Source organism: Henckelia pumila, chromosome 3, assembly GCF_033568475.1.
Source record: "Henckelia pumila isolate YLH828 chromosome 3, ASM3356847v2, whole genome shotgun sequence".
Lineage (NCBI taxonomy): Eukaryota > Viridiplantae > Streptophyta > Magnoliopsida > Lamiales > Gesneriaceae > Henckelia > Henckelia pumila.
This window is the reverse complement of record NC_133122.1, coordinates 82917963-82945579: the sequence shown is the minus strand read 5'-3', so window position 1 is coordinate 82945579 and position 27617 is coordinate 82917963.

The following is a 27617-nucleotide window of genomic DNA, read 5'->3' as shown; positions in this document are numbered from 1 at the left end:
CGTAAATCTTCCACTCAACAAAATATCATCATCTCAAGGATTTTGATCTTGATTACAAGGCAGAGATTCTCAGAATTGGTCTTGCTTCATATACGCTTGTCGAGAAAGGGGAATTTGGAGAATTTGGAAAATGTTATTCGTGAACGGTACAAAAGCTGAAATTTTATCTCTTACATTTGATTCGTGATAAATTTTTTGATTTGAGGCTATTGGGTTGTCTGAGCTGTGGTGTTGAGTATGTTTGATGCAGTGAAATTCTATATCATTTTATTCGTGCCTACCAAGTGTTTGTTGAATTTCTTGGGTTGTATTTGAACGTTGGTTGCTGGAATTATTTGGAGTTTAGTGCATTGTTTGAGGCATTTGATTTGATTTGAGTTGAATTATTGAGTTACAATGCCACCGAAAACCAAAGGGAAAGGAGCAATTTCTTCGTCCTCTGCTGCTTCATGTGATAGACACAGATTTTGGAATGCCACAACAGAGGAGTATTGTTTTGATGTAATGGAGCGAGGGATGCACAAAGAAAGAGGAATGAGTTTGAGAGAGCATAGTGCGCCGGCGTTAATTGAAGCTAAGAGAAGAGGTTGGGAGACATTTGTTATGAGTCCACCAGATGCTGTTATATCATTGATTCATGAGTTTTATGCAAATTTGATGGTCAAAGACGTGAATCTGAAAGTTCGAGTTCGAGGGAAATTGGTGCCTTTTGATAAGAGTACAATTAACCGTCTCTATGAAATTCCGGATTTGGACATTTCAGATGATGAGTATGAGGTATTTAAGAATGAGTCATATCCAGAGAATATTGTAATTCAGACTTTGTGTCATGATGGGGCGGAATGGAAGAGGAATGCAAAGGATGAAGCTGTTACATTTCCATCCATCTTTCTTAGAAGAGAAGTGAATAATTGGCATGAGTTTGTGGCTGCCAGAATTTTGCCATCTGGGCATACATCTGATGTGACTAAGGTTAGAGCTGGTCTTGTGTACTGCATTGTCACTGGAAAATCTGTTGATACTGGGAGGGTGATTCAGGAGTCTATTATTGCTGCAGTTAGGGGTTCCTCGACTATCAGTTTACCCCACTCGTCTTTGATTACTCAACTTTGCTGGTTAGCTGGTGTTGTGTGGGATGATACGGAGCAGATTCTTCCAATTCGAGGTCCTATAAGAATTACTGGTGCATTGAGACGGGACAAGAAGAAGAAAGCAGCCAGTACTTCTGAACAGGCAGCTGAACCACCGCAACCCTCGGAGCCACTACCACACTTTGAGCCAGCACCTTCCCATTTGGAAGGACCTATGTCACTACCGACGCATCCGGCCACTGAGTATTCTACTCGTGATGATTCTACGGCCGTGCTTACTCAGATGAAGAAGCAGTGGAATATGATGCGAGCACATATGACATATATGCATGACTTCACTGCCGCTCTCGCCCAGAATTATCCGTCCACTGTTGTGCCTTATCCACCTCCTCCGCAGTGGTCTTCTGATGATACTGCTGCTGCTGCACCTTCTTTCCATGGAGATGATGATGATGACGCCGAGTCTTGATGCTCGGTGTCGAAGGTATGAGTCTCTTGTTCTTTTTATTGTTTTTAATCATTAGGGACAATGATTACATTAAGTTTGGGGGGGTGAATCAATGTTTGATTTAGTTGTTTGGTTGAAAGTTGAGTTTTGAATTTCATAGATAAAATTTTTGTTGAGTTTAGTTGTTTTTGGTTGAGTTGAGTTGAATTTAAAAGAAGTTGAGAAATATATGGATGCATGGCCAATGAAAAATATTTTTGTGCTATAACTGAAATCCATGATTGTCTACTTATCTGACAGACATTTTTGAAAAAACAAATGGAACCAATTAGATGAAAAATTTCCTATATACTCTGTGATTAATACTTGAATCTGATTTTTGAGACATACAGACATAGATATGATTGAGGCATTGTTTGAAATTTTTGGGCCTAATTTTCATTGAATTTGTCTTTAGATGCCTATTTGAGCCTACACTTGTATATTAGTACATTGAGGTACGAGAAAATATGAAATTTTTGTGAAAATCATCGTTAACTACTGATGATTATTTTTTCTGCACTGATTGAGATTTGTATGATTTAATTGTGGATTGAGACTTGTCTAGAACTAGTTCGAACACTCTTCGAGGTGAAATACAGGCAAAACTGAGATTAGGAATGATTTAGGCAATTTTTCTGAATTCGTTTGAGCCTTTCAAGCTACCTATTAATATGTTATCCCTAGTACCTTGTTTGAACTTTATTGAAAATCGAATGGCATGCGTGTAAACGTGTGATTAAACCCCCATTCGTCATTATTTCAAGGTCCTACATTGACTACCTGAATAGCCTATACACTATTTCCTACCTTTAAGGGAGTAATTTGAATGCTAAAATATTTTATGCTCCTAGTTTTATTTGTGAGAAAAAGGATTGGTGTGGTGGATGAATTGAAAAGATAAAAAGAGGTAGTAGAAAAAAAGAGTTGAAAAATGTGGTTGAAAAAGTTGTGAAAGGAAGAAAAAAATTTGTGAGAGAGTTGTGAAAAGTTGAGAAATGAAATGAAGAAGAAATAGAAGTGAATTGTGAAAGAAAAGGAGTTGAAATTAGAATTAGAGCATGAATCTGAATTACTCCTTATTTTTGAATTCTTATCCTTCATTTGTAGCCATGAGCCAGACCTTACATTATAAGCTGAATAAGTCCTAGTGACCGAGTCTTAGTTGCCCAATATACTAGTGGAGAAGAGTTGCGAGAATTTAGCCTATGGACTGTTGATTGATGCTTTTAATGATTATGAATTTTGATCTAAACACTTACACGTTTATTCGTTGCATTTACCTATTTGTGAGTGTTTTTGATTTATATCCTATTTTTGATCCTATGCTATCCTTGAAAAGTCCTCATGATCTATGAATGTTTGAATTGAATTCGGATGAAGGTGTTTTGAAACGTGAGTTGCGGAGATTGTGAGTTTATGCGGTTATTTTATTCTGGCTGAAACTTTCAAGTGTTAGTAGGTTGGATGAGATTGGATTTGATATTTTTGAAATCATTGTTGAGGCCATTGCTCCATAATATTTCTTGACTTTTCTTGTTGGTTTTTGAGAGAATGAGTTTTTGGAATTTAATAGTTTTGCTCGGGAATAGCAAAAGTCTAAGTTTGGGGGTATTTGATAAGTGTATTTTATACACTTAATTTATATATGCTTTTAATTGTTAATTGCTTGTTTCGAGCAGATTTATGTGGGTATTTTATTGTTTTTGTGTTTACAGTGAATTATGGAATTTTGTGGAGAAAAGAATAATTATTGAATTTATTTGGAGAAATAAATTAAAAAGAAAAGAAGAGAATAAAAGAAAGAAGAAAAGAAACGATCAGAAAATAATTATTCTTTTCTCCACAAAATTCCATAATTCACTGTAAACACAAAAACAACAAAATACTAATTATTGAATTTATTTGGAGAAATAAATTAAAAAGAAAATAAGAGAATAAAAGAAAGAAGAAAAGAAACGATCAGAAAAGAAGAAGGAATAGTATTGGGCTTTCTTATTGGGCTTATTGGTCAGCGCTTGATTGAGCGCTAAACAGAGAAGTGAGAAGAGCTAACGCGCAATGCTATTGAAGACGAGAGAATTGAGATTTCGAGATCAAGGCGCGCCCGCGCCTTCACTTGAGCGCCCGCTCCGTTGCTGTTTTGGAAATTTTATTAAATCGGGCAATTAATTCTTGGGCTTGATTTTGTGGGCTTTTGCTGAGCAATATAAAAAGGAATTTTTATCAGAGGAGAAGGGGGAAGGAGCCGCCACAATACACATACAGAATATCAGGGTTTGATCGTGTGAACTTTGGTGATTTTTCTGGAGCTTAACTGAAGAACGAAGACGGAGTTCGATAGTCCGAACACGGCATCGACGACAAATTTGATTTCTTACTTTTATTTTATTCTGAATATGTTTGGATTTTTGAACATGAATTGTTTTATTCAGAATTTTATTATGAACTAATTTTTTAGAGTCTAGAGGTCGGATGGAACCTGGTGTAGACACTTTCATGAATTTTTGATTTTATTGAATTGAATTTCTTCTAGATTAATTGTTTTTTGTAGAATTGATTGTCTTTTCAATTATCTGATCAATAATTGATTTGTTATATTTATTTGAAATCATTGCTCGGGAGAGGGGATTTTGAATAGGACATTAAAAACTACACTGTTAATTATTTATACAACTCGGGAGAGTGTATGATTTTAACAGAGCTTTTAAAGAGAACATTGTTTTGTGATAGATCACTGCGATAAATTCTTAATAGGAATATTGGAATTTAATTGTAGTTGATAAACATTATTTGTTGCTCGGGAGAAGGAAATAATATACGCAAGTGTTCTTGGCTATTAATTGATTGGAATTCATGAAGATTAATTAATTAGGATTGATTGTTGTTGAAACCAGGTGAAATCTATACCTCTAGACCATTTTTCTCTGATTGATTTTTAATCTGAAAGTTGTGTGCGTGCTTTTAAATCATCTGATTATTTATTTTATTGCAAAATTCTCAAAGTTTGATTTTCTAGATAAAGTTTAGAATATTTTAATTACAAGTACTAAATATTTTCATTTTACTCCCTGTGGGATCGATATCTGATTTAATCACTATATTAAAACTTGACACTCGTACACTTGAGAGGAAATTTTACAACACCAGTGCCGGCTAACCCCTCAGTCGCGGGGCGCTCGACATCAACCGTCCGAACAGGGCTGAGCGGCCCTACATGGCTCATCTTAAAAGATGGACATACACAATATGATATGCACATGCTCCATAATAATATGACACACAAATGAAACATATAAGCATGCAAAACCCGCTGGCTATCTCAGTCAGTACTTACGTACCTTTCTACAGGCAGTCCTAGCAGTCCCACTCTAGGTTTCAAGCCTATCATGAACTCTACAATGCAAATACCCATGCATCATTTAATAATCTCTAAAAGCCTTAACTAAGCTATTGCATACTCCTAAATATTTTAAGGAGATCATAGCTATACATGTGTCCGTCGTCAGCCCGCTGATGGCGACTATCCCGCAACTAGGAGTACACCCCTGTTGCAGTTCCACAACCTCGAGCACGGCTCCGCTACTATGTCAGACACTGTCTGACTATACTAAAATATACTCCCTACTACAACTCTAAAATAAGAGTACACAAAGCCCTAAAGTAGAGCCACGTGGGTGAAGGAGAGGAATTCGGAATTCGCACCAAATGAGGAGCTCGGACCTCATATTTATAGAACACGTTCGGATCGTCCGAACCGTATCGGATCCTCCGATCTCTTCTTTGGGCCGTCCGAAGCCTGCCACGTGTCAACACTCACACATGCAACCATACACCTGTCCAGTACACTGTTTGGATGGTCCGAACTCAATATTATGTCATCCGTGACATCAGCCATCCGATGATACCAACACACGTGTCACTGCTCAAGTTCGGGTCGTCCGAACTCAACTTCAGAGAGTTCGAACTACTCGTATCCTCCGACCCTTGGCTCTGTTCCCAGTTCGGGTACTCTGAACTTAGTTCGGATCGTCTGATCCTTCCGGACCCTCGGAACCTTTTCCACCATTTTGAGTGTCCTGGATCCATTTCTGGACTCCGTTAGTTCATTTGGAATTCCCTTAATCATGTTTTACTAAATCCAAACATGATCACACGATTAACATGCTCATTAATCGCTAATTATGGATACGGGTTACTACATTCTCCACCCTTAAAAGATTTCGTCCTCAAAATCTAGGATAAAACCTTGAGAACGTATTAGAGATACTTGATTGAATTTTTGGTCAAAATAGCTTCCAACACACTCAGACTCTTGACAAAATTCCTGTAAGCTCTATTAATGCTGAACCGCATTAACATTCTCCCATCTGAAGATTACTGCGCTAGTGGTCGATAGTTGAACTCCTCGGGCACTAGCGTATCACAACACTAATACATCTTCCATTCTGACCACGATCTCCCTGATCACGCAGGATGTAGACACCCGATCGATCGAGATCTTTATCTCAAGAAAGATCTTAGACTGACGAAGACCAAGTCATAACGTGACTGGTTTACGACATTCGTCGAATCACTAATCGAATCTAACCATCTAATGATTCCAAAAGTTCTCTGTGCTTAACACCTCTAGTCAGGAAACACCATTCCCAACACTGTGCTGTCATAGCAAATTCCGAATTTCTCCCCAAGAGGATCTAGTTGACATAAGGTTATACTCCGACGTAACTGCTTAACACGATTCCCTAGAATAGTCATCCTTCCCATGCTCCACCGAAGCAAACGAGCTTCCCAAGCAATACTGGAAATTCAATCCACCACGTCCAGTGCGAATCACAGTTCACGTTTCTTAGTATATCTCAACACTATGTCCTGATGAAAACTATCATCGCTCGCCACTAATGACACTAAGTCATCTCTTAACCATTGGCCTGCGAAGCCACGCATACACTGCAATGGAAGTCATCACACCTTGATGATCTATATCATCTCGACCATAGGTTATTCACTCATGAATTCAATCGATGAACATCCTCCTTATTGTTATACATACATGAAATCACTATACACACATCAAGACTGTAGTGACCCTACCCGGATCCACTACCTAATCAGAGTTAAGAGCATAATTAAACATGCATTAAATAAATCACTGCGGAAGACTTAAATAAAAAACAGACCGGCAGAATACAGTCGGTTAAATAAATTCGATTATACAACCCAATCGAATAAATAAACCCTAAAGGCAAAACCTACAGCTAATCCTGCTGTCTTCACTAGTCACTGGCCACTCCAAGCTCCTGGTGCTCAATCCTGCACCTACACCTGCCCCGTCGAATGGGGTGTCCAGATATACAAAAAAGACTGAACGTGAGCTCTAAGATCAATACGAAAGCACTGGGTAAAACATATAAATATGATGCATGCAAATGATAGGGTATCCATATCTGGAATAACTGTATATAACTTCTCAGTAATGGCGCCTAGGACATGAGTGGTACAACCCGGGGAGCAAACCCTGCATACACTGCTCATTCCTATAGGACGTGGACTGTGTCCTCCGATGCTAATCACCCATGACCCGTCAGTCACTGGGCACTAGACATCAACCGTCCAGACAGGGCTGAGCGGTCCTACATGGCTCATCTCAAAAGATGGATAGACACAATATGATATGCACATGCTGCATAATAATATGACACATAAATGCAACATATAAGCATGCATAACCCACTGGCAATCTCAGTCTGTACTTGCGTACCTTACTACAGGCAGTTCCTAGCTGTCCCGCTCTAGGTTACAAGCCTATATCAGTTCTACAATGCAAATACCCATGCATCAATAATTAAGCTCTAAAAGCCTTAACTAAGCTATTGCATACTCCTAAATAATTTAAGGAGACCATAGCTATACCTGCGTCCGTCGTCAGCCCACTGATGGCGACTATCCCGCAACTAGGGGCACACCCCTGCTGCAGCTCCACAGCTTCGAGCACTGCTCCGCTACACGAGCACTGCCCCGCTACTATGTCAGACACTGTCCGACTATACTAAAATATATTTCCTACTCCAACTCTAAAATAAGAGTACCCAAAGCCCAAAATAGAGCTACTAGAGCGAAGGAGAGGAATTCGGAATTGGCAAGAAATGAGGAGCTCGGACCTATATTTATAGACGTTGATCGGAAGTTCCGTTCCCTGATCGGAAGCTCCAAACGTGCAGATCAGAAGCTCCGTTCCTCCGATCGATAGCTCCGATGCCACGTGTCAATCTCAACCACATGCAACCACACACCTGTCACCGACAATCGATCGGAAGCTCCGATCGCTGATCAGAAGATCCGATCTCCTTGCTTCCGATGTGGTTCCGATTTGGTTCCGATGTCACCAAGATCGGAAGCTCCGATCCTGGATCGGTGGTTCCGATCCCACTCGAGTCTTGGGGTCCTCTAAGCCATTTTCGAGTGTCATGGATCCATTTATGAACTCCGTTAACCCTTCTGAAATTTCCTTAATCATGTTTTACTTCATCTAAACATGATTACATGATTAATATACTCATTAATCGCTAATTCTGGATACGGGTTACTACATTCTCCCCCCCTTAAAAGATTTCATCCTCGAAATCTAGGGTAAAACCTCGAGAACGTAAGATAGACCACTACTTGAGTGTCTGGTCGAAATAGCTTCCGACACACTCAGACTCTCGTCGAATTCTCTGCAAGCTTCATTAATGCTGAACCGCATTAACATTTTCCCGGCTGAAAATTTCTGCGCTACTGGTCGACAATCGAACTCCTCTAGCACTCGCATATCACAACACTGATATGTCTTCCAAACTGACCCCGATCTCTCTGGTCACGAAAGATGCAATACCCGTTCGATCAAGATCATTGTGTCAAGGAAAATCTTATACTGACGAGGACCAAGTCATAACCTGACTGGTTTACGACAATCATCGAATCGCTAATCAATTCTAACCATCTAATGGTTCCAAAATTTCTCGATGTTCAACACCTCTAGTCAGGAAAACGCTACTCCCAACATTGTGCTGACTCATTCTAACATGAATCTTGCTTTAAGATAATCCAGTTGACTCAAGTCTATACTTCAACGTAACTGCTCACAATGTTCCCTAGACTGGTTACCCTCCCCACTCTCCCTGAAGCATAACCGGCTTCCCAAGGAATACTGGGAACTTAAACCATCATGTCTAGTACATTCTGCTGTCCTCATTTCTTAGTATAACCTCAACACTGTGCCCTGATGATAACAATCATCACTTGCAATTCATGACGCTACGTCATCTCCTAGCCATTGGCCTGCGAAGTCACGCATACATTGCAATGGAAGTCATCACGCCGCTGATGATCTACATCACCTCGATCATGGGTTATTCACCTCATGAATTTCCATTGATATACATCCTCTGGTTAGTTATACATACTCGCAATCACTGTACACACATCAAGACTAGGGCAAGCTCCCACTAATATGCTCGACTGGGACATTCCACAGTGCACAGACATATGGAAACACTTCCTATTCCGTCTCGAAACTCGACAGTCATTGTACCTGGTATAACTCAACTCGGAGTCTCTGATGATACCATCATTGCTCATCCCAACCTCCCAAGGTTGAATCATAAAGATCCTGGAAAATAAATCCCAACAGATTCTCAATATTCAAATCGCTCCCTTGCTGAACGCATCATCCTTAGCACTGAAAAGACGAAGATTCATGATGAACACGTCATCCCTGGAATATCGCAATTCGCTTTTTACCAAATTACTTGTCACCTAACACACGTCCAACTATCGTCCATTGCTAAAGCGCAATATCCTTGACAAATAGTCCGCACGGATGTGACTCACGGCTTGAAAAGAACAAACCTGATCCCTCTTGATTTTGCGAAATCTTCAATTCCCACAACAATCTTGTTGGCTACCAAGTTGAAATTCTACTATCTCTGTCATTTCAGAGACATCGTTCATCACACCCTAGAAGGCTAATGACACCTTCTGCTAGATCTCGAGGATCAGATCCCAGCTAATGTCACACAGATCAGACAACTGATGTTTCCTTGCTAATGTCCATTAGCATTTCCAACTACTCGTCGGACCCAACCACAACGGTACACATAGATGCCCTCACTTAACCGAAATGTCCAGTCAACAATCTTCACTATTGTTGTTCAATGGAAAACTCTCACATGAAATAATAACATGATCCTTTCCTGACCTATTGCTATCACTAAGCAATTGATTATATCAATATCAGTTTCCTTCTTAACAAGAATGCACTATACTGGAAACTACCAACTTCCTTGCTTGTCTCCACTGTCAAGTTAGCACCTAACTTGATCATACAAGTCCACTTGCAATCTTTCCCGATTACAGCAATCCCAGAAGATTCATCTCTGATGATCATTGAGACCAAATAACTCAAATCTCCGATTTCTCTGAGATGGTATTCAGTACTCTTCCCATAAGCATTACTTGACAAAATACTATCCCAAGTATTTCTTAATTGCTACATCCTGATCAACCCTGATTGGCTCAACCAATCGAATTCGTCGATCTACTTAAGCTCGCACTTATCAAATCAAACCACTACTGATCATCCAACATAAATGGCTCGGTCAATAACCATGACTCAGCTGCCACAAAGAACCATTCCCAAACGGTGTCAGATCACAGTACATAAGTAGTTTACTTGGCACAAGTCCTGTGCCTTTTCAGCACTACTAACCATTGCTTCGTATTCTGAACTTAATTATCCTAACTCTGACAGAGTTACCCAATAACCACTAGTAGTCACTAGCACAGATCCCGTGCCACCTTAGCACTACTAATCGTTGTCTTGTTCACCCAAGGCAAACATAAACTAAGCCCATTCCTTCCCATGGAAAATCCTATGCTCAATCTATGAAAATATCAGACAGTACTTAGCGCAACCACTGGACTCACTATCCTTACCTCGTTCATTCAGAATGAACACCACGGCTCGTCAAGTCCAAAAAGAATAACTTAAAGTATCCCAAAGAGTTCCACAATCTTCGGACACTCTCCTGATCATATCCCTTGTTAAGATTGTGCAACAGTTTAAGACTAAGGTAGCTTACCTCAATAACCCACCTGGACAACCACCAAGGATTCACGGTCATAGGCCATGCTTCCCTCACATCTCAAATAGTCATATACAATCCTCAACGTCTGATATAATCCAATACTGATGAAGCCAATCATCAAAGAGTAGTCCTCGTATTCGAGTCAAAGTCTTAAAACAGCATCCCATCCAATATCTTGGATAATTCCTATCACAAGGAAATTCTAACCACAACTTTGATGACAACCCCTAGTCATCGTTGGTAAAATCCGTCCACCTACTAGATACATACGTCTAGCAGTAACCCAAAGGTTAAAACCTTATCTTCCCAGAGTACACACTTGTCAAGGAAATCCCTCCCAGACTGGTCCCTACAGCAGAATACTCAACTATATCTCTAGAACACCAGAGGATATCGAACCATCGATATCAAACCTGATATCTTAATCCAAGGTCATACCCTGTCGTGATTGTCACCAATTCCTAGACTAAACAACCTTCCCACCGCCAATCCTGAAGCACATGGCTCCCAGATAACCTCTGACGTACAAGGACTCCCAGAGTAACTGTAGTGACCCTTACTCGGATCACCTACTAAACAGAACTTAGACATGCAATTAACTTAAATAAACAGATATCAGAATAAAACTGCGGAAACCATAAACAATATACAATCCCAAGTAAAGGAATCTGTAATTTATCCAATAATATACAACCAAATCGAATAGCTGTATAAACCCAAACAATAGTAATAAAACCTAGACGAAGCTCCAGCTGGCCAACCGCTGACTAGCCCCTCCTGGATCCACCCTCCTCGTCCAAACGCAAACCTGCCCCATGGAATAGGGCGTCCAGAAAATACAGAGTACGAGACGTGAGCATAAAACGCTCAGTACGAGAGTATGAGTATACATGCATGCAAAGTGAACTCCCTATAGACTCGTGGTCAAGGATTAGATAACAGAGACAGACCGGGCCCTGGTATGTAGCACGCTGTGCCGTCGCTTCAGGAGGTGGCTCCCATACCGAAATAACCGTGGATACGCCGGACCCAAATCGATGGAAGTCCATCCACTAACAGGATAGAGTACAACCCTACTAACAGACATCTCGAAAGAGATACAGCAAGATGCAAATGAATGCAGCATAATATCATGGCATATAAATCATGCAGTCACATAATACATGCATACTCAGTCAGGATATCTCGAACAGTACTTTCGTACCTCAAAACAGTGCAAGCTCTACCAACTCTAGGTCCACGCCTATAGTCTGCTCTACACTGCCAAATGATACTACTATCAATAAAGTGCTCTAAAAGCCTTAACTAAGCTATTGCATACTCCCAAATATTTATAGGAAGCAAAAGCTATACCTTCGTCCGTCGTTAGCCCTTTGATGTCGATGCCTCCAGAACTTGGGCACAACTCCGCTACGACTACCGAACGCCTCGCCGACCTCCGGACCAAGCCTAAGAAGACTAGAACAGCTCTAAAAGGACTAGAATGGAAAGGAGAACTCGAAATTGGCAAATGAAAGTAAAGCCTTGGCCTTCTATTTATAGACAACGATCGGAACTTTCGATCCTTGATCGGAACGTCCGAACCTCGATCGGAACGTCCGATCCTGCCATCGGAGCTTCCGAAAATCCTGATCTGCCACGTGTCAAAATATCACTTGTTGACTCCGGATAGGGGTGATCGGAGCTTCCGATCCTGATCGGAGCTTCCGATCTTGCCACACGTCATGCCTGACGTAATATCGATCGGAGCTTCCGATCCTGATCGGAGCTTCCGATCTCACCTTCGGAGCTTCCGAACTCTACCCAAGTAATTATGATTAATCCCTTAATTACTGATTTTGGTTACGGGCTACTACATTCTCCCCCACTTAAGATATTTCATCCTCGAAATCAGATCTTAAGTACCGAATGCAAATACAGAAATCGGAAACATTCTTTATTCAAATCAAACATTTACAGAGTTTGCAACTGAATACAACTTTAAAGAATGAAATCAAAACAACTCAGGATGGTCTTTACAACTTTAAAGAATGAAATCAAATCAACGGCAAATGATCCTGCCAGGCTGAACCAAAATCCATGACGCACGCTCTAAGCATATCCTCTAAAGTACGGATAGTGCGCTCTGACTGACCATCAGTCTTCGGATGATAGGCAGTACTCAAACTGAGAGTAGTACCCATCGCACGCTGAACACTCCCCCAGAATCTAGAATTAAACCTGGGGTCCCTATCGCTGACAATGCTCACAGGCACTCCATGAAGTCGGACGATCTCCTGAATGTACATCCGTGCCATGCGATCCACAGAGTACTCTCAGCTATAGGCAATGAAATGCGCTGACTTGGTGAGTCGGTCCACCACAACCCAGATAGCATCACAGTTCCTTGGGGATACCGGCAAATGGGTCACAAAGTCCATTGTGATAAACTCCCATTTCCATTCAGGAATAGGCAGACTGTGAAGCAATCCTCCAGGTCGTCGGTGCTCTGCCTTGACCTGTTGACACACCAAACATCTCGAAACAAACTGATAAACACTGCGTTTCATTTCCTTCCACCAGAAACGAGTACGTAGATCCTTGTACATCTTGTTGCTCCCAGGATGAATACTCAACTTAATGCGATGCGCCTGAGACAAAATCTCCTCTCGCAACTCTTCATCCTGCGGAATCACAAGCCTACCAGAAAAACACAGAAATCCATCTGACTGATAATGAAATCCAGACGAGCTACCCTCGTTAGCTAGACGAGCTAAACGCTGGGTCTTCGAATCAGACATCTGAGCATCTCGGATCCGCGAATACAAGGCTGGCTCAGATAATATCGCAAACATCTGGATACTCTGCATACCTTTCTTATGCTTGAAGGTAAAACCTGAAGTACAACAGTCACTGATCGCACTAGACATCGAACAAGTCTGAAGTGCAGATAGTCGCACCTTGCGACTCAAAGCATCAGTGGTGAGATTAGCAGCTCCCGGATGGTACTTAATCTCGCAATCATAGTCCTTAAGCAAGTCCATCCAACGTCTCTGCCTCATGTTCAACTCCGCCTGAGTGAACAAATACTTGAGACTCTTATGGTCGGTGAAGATCTCAAATTTCTCGCCATACAGATAATGACGCCAGATCTTCAAAGCGAACACAATGGCTGCTAACTCCAAATCATGGACTGGTTAGTTGTGCTCGTGAAGCTTCAGCTGTCTAGAAGCGTATGCAATCACATGCCCATTCTGAGTCAGGACACAACCTAACCCCTGAAGAGAAGCATCCGTATATACCACATACCCTCCAGATCCGGACGGTAATGCCAACACCGGCGCAGAAGTCAACCGCCATCGAAGCTCACAGAAATTCTCCTCACACTCGGAGGATCACTCGAAATCCACACCCTTGCGGGTAAGCTGCGTCAACGGTCGAGCTAACTGAGAGAAGTTCAGAATGAAGCGACGATAATACCCTGCTAGACCCAGAAAACTACGGATCTCAGCAACTGTCGTCGGACGTGACCAATTAAGTACCGCTTCAATCTTGCTTGGATCAACAGAAATCCCCTCCCTGGATATGATATGGCCAAGAAAGACCACTCTATCCATCCAGAACTCACACTTGCTCAGCTTGGCGTACAACTGCTCATCTCAAAGAGTCTGTAGTACCAACCGCAAGTGAGAAACATGCTCTTCCGTATTACGTGAATACACCAAGATGTCATCAATGAAGACCACGACAAACTTGTCCAAGTACTCCCTGAAGACACGGTTCATCAAATCCATGAATATAGCCGGCGCATTAGTCAAACCAAATGGCATCACTAGGAACTCGTAATGCCCATAGCGAGTACGGAATGCAGTCTTGGCTACGTCCTGATCACGGACTCTCAACTGATGATACCCAGATCTCAAGTCAATCTTGGAGTAAACTGATGTGCCCTGCAGCTGGTCAAACAAGTCATCAATACGAGGCAACGGATACTTGTTCTTCATAGTGACTCGATTCAGCTGCCGATAGTCAATGCACAGCCGCATCGACCCATCCTTCTTCTTCACGAAGAGAACATGAGCTTCCCAAGGAGATACACTAGGACGAATGTACCCCTTGTCCAAAAGATCCTGTAGCTGATTCTTCAACTCACGCATCTCTGACGGAGCCAGACGATACGGTGCTCTAGAAATAGGCGAAGTACCCGGCATCAACTCTATGCCAAACTCGACTTCCCTAGCAGGAGGAAAACCCGGAATCTCATCAGGAAATACATCTGGAAATTCATCCACAACAGGAATGCTCTCTATCCCAATACTCTCAGCGGACAAATCAACTGCATAGATAAGGTAGCCTTCCCCGCCAGACTCTAGAGCTCGACAGGCTCTCAAAGCTGATACCAAAGGCATCGGGGGTCGCGCTCCCTCACCATAGAAAAAACAACTCTCACTCCCTTCCGGATGAAAGCGTACTAATCTCTGATAGCAGTCCACTGAAGCTCGATAGGTAGTCAACATATCTATTCCCAGAATGCAATCAAAGTCATCCATCGCTAGGACCATGAGATTCGCTAACAGAATGTTCCCTTTGAACTCTAAAGGGCAACCCATCACTAGACGCTTAGCCAAAGCAGAATGGCCCGTCGGAGTAGAAACAGACATCACTACGTCTAGTGCAATGCATGCTAACTTATGCCTCTTAACAAAACGTGAAGAAATGAAGGAATGAGATGCACCAGTGTCAATAAGTACAAGAGCAGGTATACCATAAAGCAGAAATGTACCTGCGATAACTTTCTCATTCTCCTCCACAGCCTGATAATGTCTCAGGGCAAACACCTGGCCAGAAGCTCGTGGCCTCAAATGAGAACTCCCAGCAGACTGTCCCTGCGACCTCTGCTGTAAGGTGTCTTGAGAACCCGATCCTGAACCAGATCCAGAACCGCCTCCCCCAGACAGTGGACAATCCCTCTGGATATGACCAGTCTCTCCACAACGGAAACAAGCTCCAGAAGCTCTACGGAACTTGTCGGATGGATGGTTCTTCCCACAGTGATCACACTTGTCCTTCTTACCGTAACGGACAACACCTCCAGAACCAGAGGAAGAAGAAGATCCAGACTTCTTGAAAGTTTGGGCATGGAGACCCAAAGAACTAGTAGGCCTCGACTGAGGGAAAGACCTGTTCCGTCGAATGCTGTCCTCCGCCTGGTGACAACGGCTCACCAAACCCTCGTAGGACATGTCATCACCAACCGCCACATGGTCATGGATCTCAGGGTTAAGGCCCTGAAGAAACAGATTATACTTCATCTCTGAGCTATCAGCAATCTCGGGGCAATAGGATAGCAGATCAAAGAACCTCTGCTGATACTCATCGATAGACATGGCTCCCTGTCGCAGACTCAGTAGCTCGCCCGCCTTCGACTGTCAGAGTGCAGGAGGAAAGTACCTCTTTTGGAAAGCTGTGCGGAACTCGGCCCAGGTGGCCACTCCTCTCGCCGCAACAAAAGGTGCAGAAGTAAACCTCCACCACCTGCGCGCACGCCCATCCAGAAGATAGCCAAGGGTCTCCACCTTCTGCTCCTCGGTGCATTGGAAAGTCTGAAAAGTCATCTCCATGCGGTCTAACCAGTTCTCCGCATCTTCCGGAGACTCTCCTCCAACTAAGGGCTTAGGACCCATAGCTAAGAATCGACGCACAGTGAAACGCTCGTCGTCATGATGACGATGACGCCGTTCTCGATGAGGCTCCCGGTCGGCATCACCCCAACGCCCACCAACACTGCCATGAGAACTCCGGTCGTCACGATTTGACATCTACAAAAATACCTCAAGATGAGACTAAATCCCAAGAATTCTTTTGCATGCTCTGATACCATAAATGTAGTGACCCTTACCCGGATCACCTACTAAACAGAACTTAGGCATGCAATTAACTTAAATAAACAGATATCAGAATAAAACTGCGGAAACCATAAACAATATACAATCCCAAGTAAAGGAATCTGTAATTTATCCAATAATATACAACCAAATCGAATAGCTGTATAAACCCAAACAACAGTAATAAAACCTAGACGAAGCTCCAGCTGTCCAACCGCTGACTAGCCCCTCCTGGATCCACCCTCCTCGTCCAAACGCAAACCTGCCCCATGGAATAGGGTGTCCAGAAAATACAGAGTACGAGACGTGAGCATAAAACGCTCAGTACGAGAGTATGAGTATACATGCATGCAAAGTGAACTCCCTATAGACTCGAGGTCAAGGATCAGATAACAGAGACAGACCGGGCCCTGGTATGTAGCACGCTGTGCCGTCGCTTCAGGAGGTGGCTGCCATACCGAAATAACCGTGGATACGCCGGACCCAAATCAATGGAAGTCCATCCACTAACAGGATAGGGTACAACCCTACTAACAGACATCTCGAAAGAGATACAACAAGATGCAAATGAATGCAGCATAATATCATGGCATATAAATCATGCAGTCACATAATACATGCATACTCAGTCAGGATATCTCGAACAGTACTTTCGTACCTCAAAACAGTGCAAGCTCTACCAACTCTAGGTCCACGCCTATAGTCTGCTCTACACTGCCAAATGATACTACTATCAATAAAGTGCTCTAAAAGCCTTAACTAAGCTATTGCATACTCCCAAATATTTATAGGAAGCAAAAGCTATACCTTCGTCCGTCGTTAGCCCTTTGATGTCGATGCCTCCAGAACTTGGGCACAACTCCGCTACGACTACCGAACGCCTCTCCGACCTCCGGACCAAGCCTAAGAAGACTAGAACAGCTCTAAAAGGACTAGAATGGAAAGGAGAACTCGGAATTGGCAAATGAAAGTGAAGCCTCGGCCTTCTATTTATAGACAACGATCGGAACTTCCGATCCTTGATCGGAACGTCCGAACCTCGATCGGAACGTCCGATCCTGCCATCGGAGCTTCCGAAGATCCTGATCTGCCACGTGTCAAAATATCACTTGTTGACTCCGGATAGGGGTGATCGGAGCTTCCGGTCCTGATCGGAGCTTCCGATCTTGCCACACGTCATGCCTGACATAATATCGATCGGAGCTTCCGATCTCACCTTCGGAGCTTCCAAACTCTACCCAAGTAATTATGATTAATCCCTTAATTACTGATTTTGGTTACGGGCTACTACAGTAACACTGGCATAGGGTCGCGTCCCATCACGTCTAGTCATGGTCATAGTCCACAACTCTCGGCATATACTGGACCTGGTATCCCGATGAAAATCCATCATCACAAGCCTCAACCTAACAAAGGTCAGACATCCTACTATTCTAAGGAAACAATCTTAGAATGAAGCCCAAACGTTCTAAACCGAACAATACCCTTAATGCCTCTAGATGAGTCCACTCATCACTGGCACTAACATAGTCCACTGACTAACCAGGTCAATCCTAGGAAAACGCCTAGACTAACCACAAGTCAAACAGTTACAGTCGGCCCACTCAATCCTATGAGTTGCAATATTTGTACGCAAATCAACTAAAACAATTCCAATCCTAGCAAAATCACTTGCAATCATCCACGAATTGTTGGATAAATAAAACATGTATCATTGCTTCCATTTACGTACAATTTCTCAATTACAATCCCATGTAATACATACAGTATTCAAAATACAATGAAATGTACAATAGAACTTGAAATGATACAACCATAGTATGATGATTCATTACAACTGAAATACTGTTTACAACTACAATGATACAGTATTTAAATCATCGTACTAGTCTTAGTTTCTTGAGCATGAAGCTTCTAATCGACACACGCATCAATACAAGCATACTCCCGACCAAGTCTCTCTACGCGTCCTCCTACGAAGAACTCTGGAGAAATGGCTCGTGATAGCTAACCAGCTATGCCCTGCGTCAGTGCATGTCAGCCGACCTCTTCTGCTCACGATCTACCATTAGTGTTCTTCTTGCAACCAAATCATGCTTTAGAACATGAAGTTTCCCGTGTGCCTACCAAAAGCATCGATACAAGAATACCGGCAAAACCATGTGCTACATAAGGTTAAAGACCTCACGCTCGAAACCTGTCATGCTTTAGGCACTCGAGGCATTCTTTGGTGAAGGTCTATCTGACAATCTCTCCATCTACGACTGGAGAATCTTTAGAGTAGTGTCATCATGGTATGGAAGATACAGATGCAAGCATCAAGTGCGTCCCATCCAATGCTCTGCCACTGCCTCTGGCATCCGGTACTCGATCCAAAACTAGGATCCACATGAGTAGAAGTCTTGAAAACTCGGACACGATCCATCACTCCTGTCCGCACTTGCTGGAATCCCATAAGCCAAATCTTCATAAATCCTGCCGATGATGATAGTCTCTGGGCAAACTAATTGCCGCATCATCACTTCTTCCAAGGTCTCATCAATCCTATAAGGATAACCCAAAGTCTCATTACTATATCCCAAGTCTCTTGCATGCATATGCTCTGATACCAATAAATGTAGTGACCCTACCCGGATCCACTACCTAATCAGAGTTAAGAGCATAATTAAACATGCATTAAATAAATTGCTGCGGAAGACTTAAATAAAAAAACAGACCAGCAGAATACAACCGGTTAAATAAATTTGATTATACAACCCAATCGAATAAATAAACCCTAAAGGAAAAACCTACAGCTAATCCTGCTGTCTTCACTAGTCACTGGCCACTCCAAGCTCCTGGTGCTCAATCCTGCACCTACACCTGCCCCGTCGAATGGGGTGTCCAGATATACAGAAAAGCTGAACGTGAGCTCTAAGCTCAATAAGAAAGAACTGGGTAAAACATACATGTAGTAGCCCGAACCCTAATTGAGTAATTAAAAGATTAATGCTAATTAAATAAATTGGGGATTGGACGGATCGGAAGCTCCGAAGGGACGATCGGAAGCTCCGATCGGGATCGGAAGCTCCGATGAGGATCGGAGGCACCGATGATATTACGTCATCCATGACGTGTGACTGGATCGGAAGCTCCGATCAGGACCGGAGGCTCCGATCACCCCTATCCGGAATCAACAAGTGATATTTTGACACGTGGCAGATCAGGATCTTCGGAAGCTCCGATGGCAGGATCGGACGTTCCGATCGAGGTTCGGACGTTCCGATCGAGGATCGGAGGCTCCGATCGTTGTCTATAAATAGAAGGCCGAGACTTCATTTCTCCTTTCCAATTCCGGATTTCCTCTCTATTTCTAGTCATATTCGAGTTGTTCTAGCCTTCCTAGGCTTGAATCGGGAGTCGTCTAGACGTTCGGTAGTCGTAGCGGAGTTGTGCCCAAGTTCTGGAGGCATCGACATCAAAGGGCTAACGACGGACGAAGGTATAGCTTTTGCTCCCTATAAATATTTAGGAGTATGCAATAGCTTAGTTAAGGCTTTTAGAGCACTTTAATGATAGTAGTATCATTTGGCAGTGTAGAGCAGACTATAGGCGTGGACCTAGAGTTGGTAGAGCTTGCACTGTTTTGAGGTACGAAAGTACTGTTCGAGATATCCTGACTGAGTATGCATGTATTATATGACTGCATGATTTATATGCCATGATATTATGCTGCATTCATTTGCATCTTGCTGTATCTCCTTCGAGATGTCTGTAGTAGGGTTGTACCCTATCTTGTTAGTGGATGGACTTCCATCGATTTGGGTCCGGCGTATCCACAGTTATCTCGGTATGGGAGCCACCTCCTGAAGCGACGGCACAGCGTGCTACATACCAGGGCCCGGTCTGTCTCTGTTATCTGATCCTTGACCTCGAGTCTATAGGGAGTTCACTTTGCATGCATGTATACTCATACTCTCGCACTGAGCGTTGTATGCTCACGTCTCGTACTCTGTATTTTCTGGACACCCTATTCCATGGGGCAGGTTTGCGATTGGACGAGGAGGGTGGATCCAGGAGGGGCTAGTCAGTGGTTGGCCAGCTGGAGCTTCGTCTAGGTTTTATTACTGTTGTTTGGGTTTATACAGCTATTCGATTTGGTTGTATATTATTGGATAATTACAGATTCCTTTTCTTGGGATTGTATAATGTTATTGGTTTCCGCAGTTTTATTCTGATATCTGTTTTATTAAGTAAATTGCATGCCTAAGTTCTGTTTAGTAGGTGATCCGGGTAAGGGTCACTACATTTATGGTATCAGAGCATGCAAAAGATTTCTTTGGATTTAGTCTCATCTTGAGGTATTTTTGTAGATGTCAAATCGTGACGACCAGAGTTCTCATGGCAGTGTTGGTGGGCGTTGGGGTGATGCCGACCGGGAGCCTCGTCGAGAACGGCGTCATCGTCACCATGACGACGAGCGTTTCACTGTGCGTCGATTCTTCGCTATGGGTCCTAAGCCCTTAGTTGGAGGTGAGTCTCCGGAGGATGCGGAGAACTGGTTAGACCGCATGGAGACGACTTTTCAGACTTTCCAATGCACCGATGAGCAGAAGGTGGAGACCCTTGGCTATCTTCTGGATGGGCGTGCGCGCAGGTGGTGGAGGTTTACTTCTACACCTTTTGTTGCGGCGAGAGGAGTGGCCACCTGGGCCGAGTTCCGCACAGCTTTCCAAAAGCGGTATTTTCCTCCTGCACTCCGACAGTCGAAGGTAGGCGAGCTACTGAGTCTGCGACAGGGAACCATGTCTATCGATGAGTATCAGCAGAGGTTCTTTGATCTGCTATCCTATTGCCCCGAGATTGCTGATAGCTCAGAGATGAAGTATAATCTGTTTCTTCAGGGCCTTAACCCTGAGATCCATGACCGTGTGGCAGTTGGTGACGACATGTCCTACGAGGGTTTGGTGAGCCGTTGTCACCAGGTGGAGGACAGCATTCGGCGGAACAGGTCTTTCTCTCAGTCGAGACCTGCTAGTTCTTTGGGTCCCCGTGCCCAAACTTTCAAGAAGTCTGGATCTTCTTCTTCCTCTGGTTCTGGGGGTGTTGTCCGTTTTGGTAAGAAGGACAAGTGTAATCACTGTGGGAAGAACCATCCATCCGACAAGTGCCGTAGAGCTTCTGGAGCTTGTTTTCGTTGTGGAGAGACTGGTCATATCCGGAGGGATTGTCCACAGTCTGGGGGAGGCGGTTCTGGTTCTGGTTCAGGATCGGGTTCTCAGGCCACCGTTCAGCAGAGGTCGCAGGGACAGTCTGCTGGGAGTTCTCATTTGAGGCCACGAGCTTCTGGCCAGGTGTTTGCCCTGAGACATGATCAGGCAGTGGAGGAGAATGAGAAAGTCATCGCAGGTACATTTATGCTTTATGGTATACCTGCTCTTGTACTTATTGACACTGGTGCATCTCATTCCTTCATTTCTGCAACGTTTTGTTAAGAGGCATAAGTTACCATGCATTGCACTAGACGTAGTGATGTCTGTTTCTACTCCGACGGGCCAATCTGCTTTGGCTAAGCGTCTAGTGATGGGTTGCCCTTTAGAGTTCGAAGGGAACGTTCTGTTAGCGAATCTCATGGTCCTGGCGATGGACGACTTTGATTGCATTCTGGGAATAGATGTGCTGACTACCTATCGAGCTTCAGTGGACTGCTATCAGAGATTAGTACGCTTTCATCCGGAAGGGAGTGAGAGTTGGTTTTTTCTATGGTGAGGGAGCGCGACCCCCGATGCCTTTGGTATCAGCTTTGAGAGCCTGTCGAGCTCTAGAGTCTGGCGGGGAAGGCTACCTTATCTATGCAGTTGATTTGTCCGCTGAGAGTATTGGGATAGAGAGCATTCCTGTTGTGGATGAATTTCCAGATGTGTTTCCTGATGAGATTCCAGGTTTTCCTCCTGCTAGGGAAGTCGAGTTTGGCATAGAGTTGATGCCGGGTACTTCGCCTATTTCTAGAGCACCGTATCGTCTGGCTCCGTCAGAGATGCGTGAGTTAAAGAATCAGCTACAGGATCTTTTGGACAAGGGGTACATTCGTCCTAGTGTATCTCCTTGGGGAGCTCCTGTTCTCTTCGTGAAGAAGAAGGATGGGTCGATGCGGCTGTGCATTGACTATAGGCAGCTGAATCGAGTTACTGTGAAGAACAAGTATCCGTTGCCTCGTGTTGATGATTTGTTTGACCAGCTGCAGGGCACATCAATTTACTCCAAGATTGACTTGAGATCTGGGTATCATCAGTTGAGAGTCCGTGATCAGGACGTAGCCAAGAGTGCATTCCGTACTCGCTATGGGCATTACGAGTTCCTAGTGATGCCATTTGGTTTGACTAATGCGCCGGCTATATTCATGGATCTGATGAACCGTGTCTTCAGGGAGTATTTGGACAAGTTTGTCGTGGTCTTCATTGAAGACATCCTGGTTTATTCGCGTAATACGGAAGATCATGTTTCTCACTTGCAGTTGGTACTACAGACTCTTCGAGATGAGCAGTTGTACGCCAAGCTGAGCAAGTGTGAGTTCTGGATGGATAGAGTGGTCTTCCTTGGCCATATCATATCCAGGGAAGGGATTTCTGTTGATCCAAGCAAGATTGAAGCGGTACTTAATTGGTCGCGTCCGACGACGGTTGCTGAGATCCGTAGTTTTCTGGGTCTAGCAGGGTATTATCATCGCTTCATTCTGAATTTCTCTCAGTTAGCTCGACCGTTGACGCAGCTTACCCGCAAGGGTGTGGATTTTGAGTGGTCCTCCGAGTGTGAGGAGAATTTCCGTGAGCTTCGACGGCGGTTGACTTCTGCGCCGGTGTTAGCATTACCGTCAGGATCTGGAGGGTATGTAGTTTACACGGATGCTTCTCTTCAGGGGTTAGGTTGTGTCCTGACTCAGAATGGGCATGTGATCGCATACGCTTCTAGACAGCTGAAGCTTCACGAGGACAACTACCCAGTCCATGATTTGGAATTGGCAGCCATTGTGTTCGCTTTGAAGATCTGGCGTCATTATCTGTATGGCTAGAAATTTGAGATCTTCACCGACCATAAGAGTCTCAAATATTTGTTCACTCAGGCAGAATTGAACATGAGACAGAGACGTTGGATGGACTTGCTTAAGGACTATGATTGCGAGATTAAGTACCATCCGGGAGCTGCTAATCTCATCGCTGATGCTTTGAGTCGCAAGGTGCGACTATCCGCACTTCAGACTTGTTCGATGTCTAGTGCGATCAGTGACTGTTGTACTTCAGGTTATACCTTCAAGCATAAGAAAGGTATGCAGAGTATCCAGATGTTTGCGATATTATCTGAGCCAGCCTTGTATTCGCGGATCCGAGATGCTCAGATGTCTGATTCGAAGACCCAGCGTTTAGCTCGTCTAGCTAACGAGGGTAGCTCGTCTGGATTTCATTATCAGTCAGATGGCTTTCTGTGTTTGTCTGGTAGGCTTGTGATTCCACAGGATGAAGAGTTGCGAGAGGAGATTTTATCTCAGGCACATCGCACTAAGTTGAGTATTCATCCTGGGAGCAACAAGATGTACAAGGATCTACGTACTCGTTTCTGGTGGAAGGAAATGAAACGTAGTGTTTATCAGTTTGTTTCCAGATGTTTGGTGTGTCAACAGGTCAAGGCAGAGCACCGATGACCTGGAGGATTGCTTCACAGTCTGCCTATTCCTGAATGGAAATGGGAGTTTATCACTATGGACTTTGTGACCCATTTGCCGGTATCCCCGAGGAATTGTGATGCTATCTGGGTTGTGGTGGACCGACTCACCAAGTCAGCGCATTTCATTGCCTATAGCCGGGAGTACAATGTGGATCGTATGGCTCGGTTGTACATTCAGGAGATCGTTCGACTTCATGGAGTGCCTGTGAGCATTGTCAGCGATCGGGACCCCAGGTTTACTTCTAGATTCTGGGGGAGTGTTCAGCGTGCGATGGGTACTACTCTCAGTTTGAGTACAGCCTATCATCCAGAGACTGATGGTCAGTCAGAGCGCACTATCCGTATGTTAGAGGATATGCTTAGAGCGTGCGTCTTGGATTTTGGTTCAGCCTGGCAGGACCATTTGCCGTTGATCGAGTTCGCTTACAACAACAGCTATCACACTAGTATTGGGATGGCACCTTTTGAGGCGTTGTATGGGCGACGTTGTCGTACTCCACTCTTCTGGGAAGAAGTGGGGGAGAGACAGGCTGAGGGATCGGAGTTTATCCAACAGGCGATAGACATTGTTGATCAGATCAAGAAACGGATTAAGACTGCACAGGATCGTCAGGCCAGCTATGCTAATATCAAGCGTAGGCCTTTGCAGTTCGAGGTCGGGGAGAAAGTGTTTCTGAGAGTGTCACCTTTCCGCAAGATTCTCAGATTTGGCCTTAAGGGCAAGTTGTCTCCCAGATTTATCGGTCCGTTTGAGATCTTAGAGAGCATTGGCGATTTGGCTTATCGACTAGCTTTGCCACCGCATCTATCCAGTATTCACGACGTGTTCCACGTATCTCTGTTGCGACGGTATGTGGCGGATGAGTCCCATATTCTGCAGCGATCTGAGGTTCAGGTAGACAAGGATTTGACTTATGTTGAGAAACCTCTTCGCATCCTTGATTTTAAGGATAAGGTTTTACGAAACAAAGTCATTCCTTTGGTTTTAGTTCAGTGGCAGCGCCGAGGCACTGAGGAAGCTACTTGGGAGCTTGAGGACAGGATGCGTAAAGACCATCCTGAGTTGTTTTGATTTCATTCTTCAAGTTGTATTCAGTTGCAAACTCTGTAAACGTTTGTTTGAATAAAGAATGTTTCTGATTTCTGTATTTGCATTCGGTACTTAAGATCTGATTTCGAGGACGAAATATCTTAAGTGGGGGAGAATGTAGTAGCCCGAACCCTAATTGAGTAATTAAAAGATTAATGCTAATTAAATAAATTGGGGATTGGACGGATCGGAAGCTCCGAAGGGACGATCGGAAGCTCCGATCGGGATCGGAAGCTCCGATGAGGATCGGAGGCACCGATGATATTACGTCATCCATGACGTGTGGCTGGATCGGAAGCTCCGATTAGGACCGGAGGCTCCGATCACCCCTATCCGGAATCAACAAGTGATATTTTGACACGTGGCAGATCAGGATCTTTGGAAGCTCCGATGGCAGGATCGGACGTTCCGATCGAGGTTCGGACGTTCCGATCGAGGATCGGAGGCTCCGATCGTTGTCTATAAATAGAAGGCCGAGACTTCATTTCTCCTTGCCAATTCCGGATTTCCTCTCTATTTCTAGTCATATTCGAGTTGTTCTAGCCTTCCTAGGCTTGAACCGGGAGTCGTCTAGACGTTCGGTAGTCGTAGCGGAGTTGTGCCCAAGTTCTGGAGGCATCGACATCAAAGGGCTAACGACGGACGAAGGTATAGCTTTTGCTCCCTATAAATATTTAGGAGTATGCAATAGCTTAGTTAAGGCTTTTAGAGCACTTTAATGATAGTAGTATCATTTGGCAGTGTAGAGCAGACTATAGGCGTGGACCTAGAGTTGGTAGAGCTTGCACTGTTTTGAGGTACGAAAGTACTGTTCGAGATATCCTGACTGAGTATGCATGTATTATATGACTGCATGATTTATATGCCATGATATTATGCTGCATTCATTTGCATCTTGCTGTATCTCCTTCGAGATGTCTGTAGTAGGGTTGTACCCTATCCTGTTAGTGGATGGACTTCCATCGATTTGGGTCCGGCGTATCCACAGTTATCTCGGTATGGGAGCCACCTCCTGAAGCGACGGCACAGCGTGCTACATACCAGGGCCCGGTCTGTCTCTGTTATCTGATCCTTGACCTTGAGTCTATAGGGAGTTCACTTTGCATGCATGTATACTCATACTCTCGCACTGAGCGTTGTATGCTCACGTCTCGTACTCTGTATTTTCTGGACACCCTATTCCATGGGGCAGGTTTGCGATTGGACGAGGAGGGTGGATCCAGGAGGGGCTAGTCAGTGGTTGGCCAGCTGGAGCTTCGTCTAGGTTTTATTACTGTTGTTTGGGTTTATACAGCTATTCGATTTGGTTGTATATTATTGGATAATTACAGATTCCTTTTCTTGGGATTGTATAATGTTATTGGTTTCCGCAGTTTTATTCTGATATCTGTTTTATTAAGTAAATTGCATGCCTAAGTTCTGTTTAGTAGGTGATCCGAGTAAGGGTCACTACAATACAAATATGATGCATGCAAATGATAGGGTATCCATATCTGGAATAACTGTATATAACTGCTCAGTAATGGCGCCTAGGACATGAGTGGTACAACCCGGGGAGCAAACCCTGCGTACACTGCTTATTCCTACAGGACGTGGACTATGTCCCCCGATGCTAATCACCCATGACCCGTCAGTCACTGGGCACTAGACATCAACCGTCCAGACAGGGCTGAGCGGCCCTACATGGCTCATCTCACAAGATGGACAGGTACAATATGATATTCACATGCTGCATAATAATATGACACATAAATGCAACATATAAGCATGCAAAACCCGCTGGCAATCTCAGTCTATACTTGCGTACCTTACTACAGGCAGTTCCTAGCTGTCCCGCTCTAGGTTCCAAGCCTATATCAGTTCTACAATGCAAATACCCATGCATCAATAATTAAGCTCTAAAAGCCTTAACTAAGCTATTGCATACTCCTAAATAATTTAAAGAGACCATAGCTATACCTGCGTCCGTCGTCAGCCCACTGATGGCGACTATCCCGCAACTAGGGGCACACCTCTGCTGCAGCTCCACAACTTCGAGCACTGCTCCGCTACATGAGCACTGCCCCGCTACTATGTCAGACACTGTCCGACTATACTAAAATATATTTCCTACTCCAACTCTAAAATAAGAGTACCCAATGCCCAAAATAGAGCTACTAGGGCGAAGAGAGGAATTCGGAATTGGCAAGAAATGCGGAGCTCGGACCCTATATTTATAGACGTCGATCGGAAGTTTCGTTCCCTGATCGGAAGCTCCGA